At 31.4% G+C, this 13,771-nt stretch overlaps 1 protein-coding gene across 1 annotated transcript in view; it reads left to right on the plus strand.

The window, feature by feature from the left end:
• LOC130898327 (neuroligin-1-like) overlaps nucleotides 1-13,771 on the plus strand; it is a 27,869-nt gene continuing 14,098 nt past the window's right edge. The window contains exon 1 of the mRNA XM_057807555.1: nucleotides 1-236. The gene's annotated coding sequence lies outside the window, so the exon portion shown is untranslated. The remainder of the gene's footprint in view (nucleotides 237-13,771) is intronic.

Genomic DNA, 13,771 nt, shown 5'->3' on the forward strand with positions numbered 1-13,771 from the left:
GCAAGTCTAAGGATGAGACAGGACGTTGGTTCACGTCCACAGCATCCTGGACCAGCCCGGGAGACTCGATGCGGCAGTCGAAAATGTTCCGACGCGCGTATTTGTAAACTTCTCGTTTCGTGACGGACACGTATAAGTTACCTGTCAAACGTAACAATGTTTTCGGCTTATTTAATATGAATGGGGATGTCGAATTTGGGGTGAAGATCAATTTGTACGGCGAACGATTATTTCGGGTAAGAAACGTTGAAATTTTTTCACTTAGTCGAAATTTATTGATAAACGAAACGTTTTTCATCGTATTTGTACGAGAATTTGAAATAAAAAAACGATTTTAATTATTTTTTTTTACTGTGTTCGGAATATTAGGGAAAAAATTATTTTTTATAATATACCTAGTGACCAAATTACATTACGGACATTAGATATTGGAAAATTTTTCTTTTATACGAGGTATTTTAAGAAATACGGACGTTTCTTCGGTGTGAATTTTGTGGACATGTTTCGGAACGATTAATATACGTAAAAATGTTTTTTTTTTTAATTTAAAACGAATAAAACGATAATTATAAACCGTGTTCTCTGATAGGTGAAAAAACTTTTATAAAAAATGAAAAATTCTCGATGTTTACACACTATATATGCGAACCTATCTAAAATTTTCTTTTTATTGCATTGGATTCTGTTACATTGATATTAGTTCAAATTGTTTATCGTATTGATGATTTTTATATCTATTTTCCAAACAGTGAGTTGTCTGTCCAATGTAAATAGCTTCACAAAGAAACAAACAAAAAATTCGTAATTTTTAGACAATTTAGTAGGCGTTGACTGTTTCCTTTAATTTGACAGATGTCAAATAAACCGAATTGAAACATTGTCAAAAGTTTAGTTTCAAAGAAAATCTAAACGGACAGTTAAACAATTTACGATATCTGTCAGCGTGTTGAGACAGGTATTTCGATTTAAAGAAAGTCAGGATCGGGCAGAAAAACGAAAAAATAAATTGGTTGAAGGAACTCGCTGAAAACCGGGCGTCAGTTTGCGAAAATTGGGTAGAAAATCGAAATTTGTAAGAAATATGTTAAGGATCATAATATAGTTCAAAAAGTGAGTGAAACGGTTAATTATTGTCGGAAAGGCGATGGAGAAACACAAAAACTTCAACACGAAAGTGTTGGTATTGTTGGCGATATCTTCTCAAGGTCGTTCTTCGGCATACAAATACGATAAACTGTAACTAAGTGGAAGAAAACTTATTTCTTCAACTTCTCGACGAAACCACGTGTCTTTAGCCTCTTTAGCAACGATTCCAACCCAGCTTTCGTTTATATCTTCCTCCGAGTTATTTTTTCTTTCTTCTAGACTCAAAAGATCTTCGGAGGTTTTAGTTTTCCAAAAACTCACTCCCAATAATAGATTTCGCTCCAATTCACCTCATTTTCCTGTACTTTTCCCTTGTTTACTTGTATCTGACTAACCAGTGAGTTTTTTACTATTTAAAAATCGTTTTAACCAACCTAACCTAACTTTAAGTCCGGATAATTCGAAAACTTATTTCATAGTTTTGATTTTGAGACGGTTTATAGAATAAAGACACAGTCATAAAACTTACACAGTGCACAAATTCTTCAAACTTACTCCAATCTCATATTATCATGATTTAAAAATTTTTGGAGCAAGTTAAGAAAATTTCGCGTTTTTGTTTACATCTTTCTTCAACTTCTCGACGAAACCACGAAGTTTTTGTTGTTGGTTACGACTACGTGTGTGTCTTTAGCTTCTTTAGCAACGTTTTCTTTGCGATTCCAACCCAACTTTCGTTTTTATCTTCCTCCGAGTTATTTTTTCTTTCTTCTAGATTCAACAGATCTTCGGGGGTTTTAATTTTCGAAAAACTCACTCCCAACAACTTATTTCGCTCCTATTCACCTCATTTTCCTGTACTTTTTCCTTGTTTGCTTGTATCTGACTACCTAGTGAGTTTTTTAACTATTTAAAAACCGTTTTAACCAACCTAACCTAACTTTATATTCAAATAATTCGAAAACTCATTTCATAGTTTTGTTTTCGACAGTTATAAAACTTACACAGTGCACAAATTCTTCAAACTTACTCCAATCTCATATTATCATGATTTAAAAATTTTTGGAACAAGTTAAGAAAATTTCGCGTTTTTGTTTACATCTTTCTTCAACTTCTCGACGAAACCACGAAGTTTTTGTTGTTGGTTACGACTACGTGTATGTCTTTAGCCTCTTTAGCAACGTTTTATTCGCGATTCCATCTCAGCATTCGTTTATATCTTCCTCTGAGTTATTTTTTCTTTCTTCTAGATTCAACAGATCTTCGGGGGTTTTAGTTTTCCAAAAACTCACTCCCAACAATAGATTTCGTTCCAATTCACCTCATTTTCCTGTACTTTTTTCGTATTTGCTTGTATCTGACTACCTAGTGAGTTTTTTACTATTTAAAAATCGTTTTAACCAACCTAACCTAACTTTAAGTCCGGATAATTCGAAAACTCATTTCATAGTTTTGTTTTCGACAGTTATAAAACTTACACAGTGCACAAATTCTTCAAACTTACTCCAATCTCATATTATCATGATTTAAAAATTTTTGGAGCAAGTTAAAAAAATTTCGCGTTTTTGTTTACATCTTTCTTCAACTTCTCGACGAAACCACGAAGTTTTTGTTGTTGGTTACGACTACGTGTGTGTCTTTAGCCTCTTTAGCAACGTTTTCTTCGCGATTCCATCTCAGCATTCGTTTATATCTTCCTCTGAGTTATTTTTTATTTCTTCTAGATTCAACAGATCTTCGGGGGTTTTAGTTTTCCAAAAACTCACTCCCAAGAATAGATTTCGTTCCAATTCACCTCATTTTCCTGTACTTTTTTCGTATTTGCTTGTATCTGACTAACCAGTGAGTTTTTTACTATTTAAAAATCGTTTTAACCAACCTAACCTAACTTTAAGTCCGGATAATTCGAAAACTCATTTCACACTTTTGTTTTCGACAGTTGTAAAACTTACACAGTGCACAAATTCTTCAAACTTACTCCAATCTCATATTATCATGATTTAAAAATTTTTGGAGCAAGTTAAAAAAATTTCGCGTTTTTGTTTACATCTTTCTTCAACTTCTCGACGAAACCACGAAGTTTTTGTTGTTGGTTACGACTACGTGTGTGTCTTTAGCCTCTTTAGCAACGTTTTCTTCGCGATTCCATTTCAGCATTCGTTTATATCTTCCTCTGCGTTATTTTTTCTTTCTTCTAGATTGAACAGATCTTCGGGGGTTTTAATTTTCCAAAAACTCACTCCCAACAACTTATTTCGCTCCTATTCATCTCATTTTCCTGTACTTTTTCCTTGTTTGCTTGTATCTGACTACCTAGTGAGTTTTTTAACTATTTAAAAACCGTTTTAACCAACCTAACCTAACTTTATATTCAAATAATTCGAAAACTCATTTCATAGTTTTGTTTTCGACAGTTATAAAACTTACACAGTGCACAAATTCTTCAAACTTACTCCAATCTCATATTATCATGATTTAAAAATTTTTGGAGCAAGTTAAGAAAATTTCGCGTTTTTGTTTACATCTTTCTTCAACTTCTCGACGAAACCACGAAGTTTTTGTTGTTGGTTACGACTACGTGTGTGTCTTTAGCCTCTTAGCAACGTTTTATTCGCGATTCCATCCCAGCTCTAGTTTATATCTTCCTCTGCGTTATTTTTTCTTTCTTCTAGATTGAACAGATCTTCGGGGGTTTTAATTTTCGAAAAACTCACTCCCAACAACTTATTTCGCTCCTATTCACCTCATTTTCCTGTACTTTTTCCTTGTTTGCTTGTATCTGACTACCTAGTGAGTTTTTTAACTATTTAAAAACCGTTTTAACCAACCTAACCTAACTTTATATTCAAATAATTCGAAAACTCATTTCATAGTTTTGTTTTCGACAGTTATAAAACTTACACAGTGCACAAATTCTTCAAACTTACTCCAATCTCATATTATCATGATTTAAAAATTTTTGGAGCAAGTTAAGAAAATTTCGCGTTTTTGTTTACATCTTTCTTCAACTTCTCGACGAAACCACGAAGTTTTTGTTGTTGGTTACGACTACGTGTGTGTCTTTAGCCTCTTAGCAACGTTTTATTCGCGATTCCATCCCAGCTCTAGTTTATATCTTCCTCTGCGTTATTTTTTCTTTCTTCTAGATTGAACAGATCTTCGGGGGTTTTAATTTTCCAAAAACTCACTCCCAACAATAGATTTCGCTCCTATTTACCTCATTTTCCTGTACTTTTTCCTTGTTTGCTTGTATCTGACTACCTAGTGAGTTTTTTAACTATTTAAAAACCGTTTTAACCAACCTAACCTAACTTTATATTCAAATAATTCGAAAACTCATTTCATAGTTTTGTTTTCGACAGTTACAAAACTTACACAGCGCACAAATTCCTCAAACCACCTTCTTTCTTCTATTATTATGCTTTAAAAAATATTTGGGGCATAAAGAGATCAGATAAAGCAAATCTCTCGATATAATGTCAGTATATCTGCTGATTGTTAAATGGAATGAAAACTGGGCTCCAAAGATACGACAGGATTAAAGATTACGGAGAGATGTAATGAAATTCTTCAGCACCAGAATAAATGAGAAAACGGGATGATTAAAAATAGTTTATAGGACTGATCATGAGGGTTTCGTTAATGTATTCAATAAGTTTACACAAATAATATACAGAGTGTTATTTTATACAAGTTTCGAAAGCTTTAACGTCTAATTTGACTTCTAAGTACGAAATTTTTGAGACGCAGTTGTAGTTGTACATAAGAAGCTGCTTATCAGAACATTTTCTTCTAAACGCTTTCGTATTATGATAATTGATACCCCTGATATAGGTTTCGATGTATTTTAAGCTGCGGGGATCATTTTGGAGGGCATGTACGAGACCCGATTCATAATTTGTCACAAAATCCATCTTGAAACTCGTAATACGCTTAAATTTATATTTCTAGTGACTCGTTTTGTTTCGAGTCAATATTTTATTAAATTTCTTTCGTTATTTTTAAGAAAAATTAAAGTTTCATAGCCGTTATATAACATACAGGGTGTTTAATTTGAAAGATATGTTTTATCGAGAGATTTTGACTGTTGTTTCGTGTACAAATTGCAAATGAAAGAATTACATCACCTATAAGAAAAAAAAAATGACTGTTACCTTATATATAATGGAAATATTTGTATGCCACTCTCGCAACAATATCTAGATTCCTTAGATTTACGTTCGGAATCGTTTATCAAAATTATGACAGCACCAATCATCTGTTTCATGTTTGTAACTTAATCCCTGCGATTTTTCTCGAGAATCGTATATAAATCACTTCGATGAAATATAAAGAACTTTATATTATAACCACGTAACACGCTTTTGTGTTAAATATAACGAAAAAATTGCGATTTTCTCGATAATTATTCGAGGAAATTATCAAGTAAATAAACGGATTGTTTATTGATTTACAGCTTGACAGTTGACATCCATATGACGTTTACGAAGTACCAACTATGTGTCAAATTTTATGACATTTCTATTGGTTATAAAAAAGTGACAGCCATTTAAGGAAATTGTTTTTTTCTGTCATTGATGTCATATATGAGGTTCACAGCAAAGGTTCTTGACCTCGAGAGCCGTTGAATAGCTCTAATATTGCTCTTCCAGAAAGAACTGTTATCACGTTTCCCGCTGAAATATCTACACTTGACACGGTTTCGCCGGAAACGTAACAAACCTTCATCGCATAAATTCCTCAACAATCTCACCGAGGAATTAAATATCTACCGAATTGATTTGTACTTTTTCCTTTAATTTCTATATCGGTTTTAAAGTTTGGCAACGTTGTTGGATTGCGATTTCTGCTACGAGTAAATGCATATGAATATATCAATAATATGCGCAAAAAATAAACAGAACCGTACTCAATTGCATTTCGTTTTAAAGTACGATGTTATTATATTAGAAAAAAAAAAATATACCTTTCACATAAAAAGAGAAAAATAGAATAAAACCGAGAATGAAAAGCTTAATAAATCTTTCTCTCGCATTTTCGACGCTTTCTTTCATATGTTAATAATATTGCTCAAAACTGGGGCGTTTATACTTCGTTATTGTAAAAATGTCACAAACAAAACGCTTCCGCCATTTTTCATCTGCTTCGCGTACGATTTTGTCACTTTTTTTTTTCTTTTTTTAAAATAACGTAAAGATATTTCTAAACATCTAATTCGGCGACGGGAATGAATTTTTTATACGGTATCTTACGTGAATTCGGTTGTTTCTAATGACTTACAAGCACGTGATATTCGTGGGTCGATGTCAGTTTAAAGCCGAATTCGACTAAATTGATTTTATTATGTAGAGATTACAAAAAAAAAAAAGAAATATGGACAAATAAGGAGAAGAACAAGAACATTGAGATCAAAAAGAACAATATGAACAAGAAGAAAAATGAGAATAATACAAACAAGAAGAACAATGCAAACAAGAAGAATAATGAGATCAAGAAAAACAATAAGAACAATGCAAACAGAGAGAACAATGCAAACAAGAGAAAGAAGAACAAAAAAAATGTACAAAAAGAACAAGAACAGTGAAATCAAGAAGAACAATAAGAACAATGTGAACAATAAGAACAAGGTAAAGAAGAAGAACAACGTAAAGAAGAAGAACAATGCAAACAAAGAGAACAATAAGGACAATGTGAACAAAAAAGAACAATGCAAACAAAGAGAACAAGAAGAACAATGTGAACAAAAAAGAACAATGCAAACAAAGAGAACAATAAGAACAATGTGAACAAAAAAGAACAATGCAAACAAAGAGAACAATGTAAACAAGAGAAAGAACAACAAAAAATGTACAAAAAGAACAGTGAAATCAAGAGGAACAATAAGAACAATGCAAACAAGAAAAACCAATAATAAACAAGAGGAACAATGTGAACAAAAAAGAACAATGCAAACAATAAGAACAATGTAAAGAGAAAGAAGAACAAAAATTTGTGCAAAAAGAACAAGAATAGTGAGGTCAAGAAGAACAATGCAAACAATAAGAACAATGCAAACAAAGAGAACAAGAAGAACAATGTGAACAAAAAAGAACAATGCAAACAAAGAGAACAATGTAAACAAGAGAAAAACAACAAAAAAATGTGTAAAAAGAACAAGAACAGTGAGATCAAGAAGAGCAATAAGAACAATAAGAACAAGGTAAAGAAGAAGAACAACGTAAAGAAGAAGAACAATGCAAACAAGAAGAACAATGCAAACAAGGAGAACAAGAAGAACAATGTGAACAAAAAAGAACAATGCAAACAAAGAGAACAATGTGAACAAAAAAGAACAATGCAAACAAAGAGAACAATGTAAACAAGAGAAAGAACAACAAAAAATGTACAAAAAGAACAGTGAAATCAAGAGGAACAATAAGAACAATGCAAACAAGAAAAACCAATAATAAACAAGAGGAACAATGTGAACAAAAAAGAACAATGCAAACAATAAGAACAATGTAAAGAGAAAGAAGAACAAAAATTTGTGCAAAAAGAACAAGAATAGTGAGGTCAAGAAGAACAATGCAAACAATAAGAACAATGCAAACAATAAGAACAATGCAAACAAAGAGAACAATAAGAACAATGTGAACAAAAAAGAACAATGCAAACAAAGAGAACAATGTAAACAAGAGAAAAACAACAAAAAAATGTGTAAAAAGAACAAGAACAGTGAGATCAAGAAGAGCAATAAGAACAATAAGAACAAGGTAAAGAAGAAGAACAACGTAAAGAAGAAGAACAATACAAACAAGTAGAACAATAAGAACAATGCAAACAAGAAGAACAATAAGATCAATAAGAACAATGCAAACAATAAGAACAATGCAAACAAAGAGAACAATAAGAACAATGTGAACAAAAAAGAACAATGCAAACAAAGAGAACAATGTAAACAAGAGAAAAACAACAAAAAAATGTGTAAAAAGAACAAGAACAGTGAGATCAAGAAGAGCAATAAGAACAATAAGAACAAGGTAAAGAAGAAGAACAACGTAAAGAAGAAGAACAATACAAACAAGTAGAACAATAAGAACAATGCAAACAAGAAGAACAATAAGATCAATAAGAACAATGCAAACAATAAGAACAATGCAAACAAAGAGAACAATAAGAACAATGTGAACAAAAAAGAACAATGCAAACAAAGAGAACAATGTAAACAAGAGAAAAACAACAAAAAAATGTGTAAAAAGAACAAGAACAGTGAGATCAAGAAGAGCAATAAGAACAATAAGAACAAGGTAAAGAAGAAGAACAACGTAAAGAAGAAGAACAATACAAACAAGTAGAACAATAAGAACAATGCAAACAAGAAGAACAATAAGATCAATAAGAACAATGCAAACAATAAGAACAATGCAAACAAAGAGAACAATAAGAACAATGTGAACAAAAAAGAACAATGCAAACAAAGAGAACAATGTAAACAAGAGAAAAACAACAAAAAAATGTGTAAAAAGAACAAGAACAGTGAGATCAAGAAGAGCAATAAGAACAATGCAAACAAGAAGAATAATGAGATCAAGAAAAACAATAAGAACAATGTGAACAAAAAAGAACAATGCAAACAAGAGAAAGAAGAACAAAAAAATGTGTAAAAAGAACAAGAACAGTGAGATCAAGAAGAGCAATAAGAACAATGTGAACAAGAAGAACAACGTAAAGAAGAAGAACAATGCAAACAAAGAGAACAAGAAGAACAATACAAACGAGAAGAACAATAAGAACAACGTAAAGAAGAAGAACAATGCAAACAAAGAGAACAAGAAGAACAATACAAACAAGAAGAACAATAAGAACAATGTAAAGAGAAAGAAGAACAAAAAAATGTGCAAAAACAACAAGAACAATAAGAGCGATGTGAACAATAAGAACAACGTAAAGAAGAAGAAGAACAATGCAAACAAGGAGAACAATACAAACAAAGAGAACAATAAGAACAATGCAAACAAAGAGAACAATAAGAACAATGCTAACAAGAAGAATAGTAAGATGTGTCCAGAAAAGACATTAAACTGGTCCTTCAATCAAAAATCACCTTTGGAGTTTCCTGCTCCTTTCAGCAAAAGGTACCTCGAAGGGATAGTGCTAACAGCTCGGGAAGAGGGACAAAAGCATCCCTTGGGAGTTGTCAATATAATATAAAGTCCCCAGATGAAATGTTGTGTAACATATAACCGATCTAGGATTGCTCTAATATAAAGGGACAATCCAATCTTACTATCCTCAGTATTTTCCGTATATTTCTTTTGTATCTAATCCACTTAAAATTTAAATCGTTTGAATACGATTTCGATATTATTCAAATGGTAATGATGTAACCAAACACAAATGATCAAAATAGAAGACGGTTTATATAAACAGATGGACGAATTGATTAAAACCGAATGAAAATCATTCTCTTAACATTCCAGTTTTGTAATTACAAACAAATGTTTCTTAGTCTCGACCTAGTTTCCGGTCTTTTCGTAATCAAGTTCAACTGGAAGTTTTGAGCATGATCTCGAATATTAGATCCAGTTTAATGGGGGTTTTAGAAACCAGCGAATGATAGTTGGTATATTCCGCGAAATTATCTGGAAGGAGAAAGAGAAAAGTGCTTTATTGTCGAAAAATTGCTTACAATTCGTAGACAAGAGCTTGTGAATAATTTAAAAACAAACACACGAAGAAAATAAAATATAAATGTAAAGTTTGAATTGTTTACAGATACCGTCGCGTCGTGTAATGATGTTCCGTGACTTTGACAGATCAAAAATAAATTCCGACGTCAATCGACTTACTGAATACACCACCACTACACCAAAACTCACAATTACACTGTCAAAACGCGCGCGTCAAATAGTGTAATTGTGAGTGTTGGTGTAGTGTATTCGCAAACGGTTCCTGGAACTATATCAGCTACGATCGACGTGACAGCTGTACCTTATTTAAGTTATTTTATTTATATAAACAAAACGCGAATTCTATGATACTTTTATTCTTTCATCGAAAAGAAACTTCATTACATATTTTTTGTAAAACGAAACTTTATTAACTGACATTTCTACGTCAAAATCTGATTATACAATGTAATGTATGTTGCCTATATACAAATAATTTATCAATTATAGAAATTAAGTATTGAAGTTGACTTTTTAGTGTAACGTTGTAATGATTAGTTGTTTTCAATAAAATTAATTCATTTCATTGGATTTCTATCAGAACAAAAAATTTTCATTCGAAAAACGTCTAATTTCACTGAACTATCTCATTTTTGATCGACGTGACAGCTCTACCTTATTTAAGTTAGTTCCGTCCGGCAATTGGACGCAGATAGAAATTTCCAATTTTATTTATATTTAAACAAAACGCGAGTTATATGATACTTTTATTCTTTCATCGAAAAGAAACTTCATTGCATATTTTTTGTAAGACGAAACTTCATTAACTGACATTTCTACGTCAAAATCTAATTATACAATGTAATGTGTGTTGCCTATATACAAATAATTTATCAATTACAAAAATTAAGTATTGAACTTGACTTTTTAGTTTAACGTTGTAATAATTGTTTGTTTTTAATAAAATTAATTCATTTCATTGGATTTCTATCAGAACAAAAAATTTTCATTCGAAAAACGTCTAATTTCACTGAACTATCTCATTTTTGATCGACGTGACAGCTCTACCTTATTTAAGTTACTTCCGTCCGGCAATTGGACGCGGATAGAAATTTCCAATTTTATTTATATTTAAACAAAAGGCGAGTTCTATGATACTTTTATTCTTTCATCGAAAAGAAACTTCATTACATATTTTTTATAAAACGAAACTTTATTAACTGACATTTCTACGTCAAAATCTGATTATACAATGTAATGTATGTTGCCTATATACAAATAATTTATTAATAACAGAAATTAAGTATTGAACTTGACTTTTTAGTTTAACGTTGTAATGATTGTTTGTTTTCAATAAAATTAATTCATTTCATTGGATTTCTATCAGAACAAAAAATTTTCATTCGATAAACTTAAGTACGTAAAAATGTAATGGATTCAACGTACTCATGTTTCAAGGTCAAATTAAATTTGATGAAATTCGAACAATTTTATTTTTCATTAGAACAAGCACGCATCACAAGATAATTTGTTTATTATTATTTATTTTCATATTATGTTGAAGTACGTAAAATTATCTGCCATCTTGATTTAATATTACCTCCCCGGCGGGCAGTTATAATATTATGGTGTCATCAATCTAGTCGGAGCTGAATTCGGTTTAATGCCATTTAACTGGTGTGTGATTTACTACAGGGTGGAAACCACCAGAAAATAATAATAATACGGAATCAAAATTAATCATTTTGACGATCTAAATTGTTGATTTCTATATTCTCCATTAATAGTGCAGGCATTCAATCTCAAAATGGTGTCAAACATCCCGAATTCTTTAATACGGCTCCGATTTTCGTGAAATTTTAGAATGAAGTTCATCTTACCTTTAATATCAAGATGTACACGGTCGCAAGGTGTGCAAATTGTTTTTAAGGGGTGAAAACCACTCCTTTTCGAAAAATATCAATATCAAAGTTTTTCCTACTTTTTTTCAATTCAAATGTTTTTCCTTTATATACCTTAACATATTTTATAATAGAAAATTCATATATTTTGAAGTACCAACCCTCAAAAATCTTTAAAAACTACCCTTCCATTACAGAAAAAAATTTTTTAACGATTTAAAACATTTTTACTGTGAAAAATTCATAGCATTTTAATAAACTTCAGTTAGTTATTAATTTTTATTATTCAACCCTTAAAAACCACCCCTTTACCTCTTGGTACTCTCAAATGTACCTACAGGCAACTTGCGTTAACAAAAAAAATTCGTGCGTAAAAATTTGAAACTTTTTCATATCGTATAATTCACAAAAAAAAATTCAAATTTTAATTTTTTATGTAACTCCATTAATTTTGAAGTTATCACATCCTAAAAAAAACCATTTTGAAGGTAACTTTCAGGGCTACAAGTCTATGTATGTTAGAAGGGCTTGAGACCCTCCACATTTTATTAATAAAGGGTCAAAGGGCTGTGGATGTAGTGACACTATAGTGACAGATTAATTTGGTTATAACTCCGTCAATTTTTATGCTACAAAAAAAAATAAAAAAATCAAAATAATCGTCATGAAAAAAGCTTTAATTTGACTGTTTAATCGTTTTTGTATCTCTTATATTTATGAAGAAAAAAAGAAGCAAAAAAAAAGTTTTTTGAAAAATTGAAAAAAAAATTTATTTAATGCCAATTTTTTTCAAAATTATGCATTTCTAATCAGCCAAACTTTCAGATGTCGTGAATAACATCCAAATAAAGTATTTGGTACAAGGAATAAGTTTGATTTTCAATGAAATTGTATTAGTTTTAGTACAATTTTGTTTTCAGGTTTAATTATTTTGCATCATATCTCACTGAAATTTCAGTCGAAACGACTTTTATCAACAGTCATTTGAAAGGTCTTTTCAAGCTCTTTAAAAAGTATTCAATGACTTTTTGTTGAAAAATGTACCCTTTTCCCGTTATTTAAAATTAAATGCTCAATTACGTAAAACAAAAATTATTCAAATATCCATAACTTGCTTTAGGTAGAATATCAAGATCTTGAAATTAATTCAATTTCTTTGTTTTTTCATAAGCTTCATTTTTGTTCATAACACTTTTTTCGATAAAACGCATCATTACCGAGTTATACGTAAAAAACTATTGAAAAACGCGTTTTCTTGACGAAAAATCGTACTGCACACTTCGGCACCGTGTAGATCTCGCTTTTTGAACACACACCTGTCATCTGTCAAACTTTTAAATAAATCGGTGCTGCATTAATGAATTCGGAGGGGAAATGCTTCAATACCTGGCCTACAAACCACAGAAACACCATATAAGATTAAAGTGATTTCTTTCCACTCGTCCTCTACGCTTAATCAAAATTTCCGAGCTACACTCGTATACTGACTCTAAACGAACGATCATCAGACGTTCCTCTAAAGGCGAGTCACTACGATGCGGCGCAAAACGAATGACAAACGACGTAAATCATCGATACTCAAGATGGCCGTCGCCAATCAACGATGCTTAGGTTAGGTTAGGTTAAGTAAGGTTAGGTTAGGTTAGTCGTATTCAGTCTGTTCGTAAATATGTCCAAACGAAGCAAAAATTTAATTTTCAGAATAAAATTTTCAGAGTTTGTGTTTTATTGCGCATTCCCGACGATGTTTCAACTGAAAATATGAAATATTTCGCTTAAATATGTAATTCAGATATAGGCTAAGCAATTATTTCTTTAATTCCATATCTCCGAGGGTTTTTTTTTGGAAAAAAAACTTCGTACCGTTAACGTTTCGCATCTGACCGAAATTATACCCCCAGACGACCAGAACTAAACTAGAACCCTTCGTAATTAAAATAGAAAATAGTATTTTTTGAACTCCTTAAAATCCAATTCGAATTTTCTCTTTGTTAGTTGTTAAGCACGTTAGTCGATAATCCAAGTATCCAGCAAGGGCTGCCCCGGGGATTTGCCACGTCATTTGGATAGATTGAGGGAATTTTCGGACCGTTTTAATGAATAGGTGACGAGGGAAAATATGGGTTTTATTAAATA

This window comes from Diorhabda carinulata, chromosome 9 (genome assembly GCF_026250575.1).
Source record: "Diorhabda carinulata isolate Delta chromosome 9, icDioCari1.1, whole genome shotgun sequence".
NCBI classification, from domain to species: domain Eukaryota; kingdom Metazoa; phylum Arthropoda; class Insecta; order Coleoptera; family Chrysomelidae; genus Diorhabda; species Diorhabda carinulata.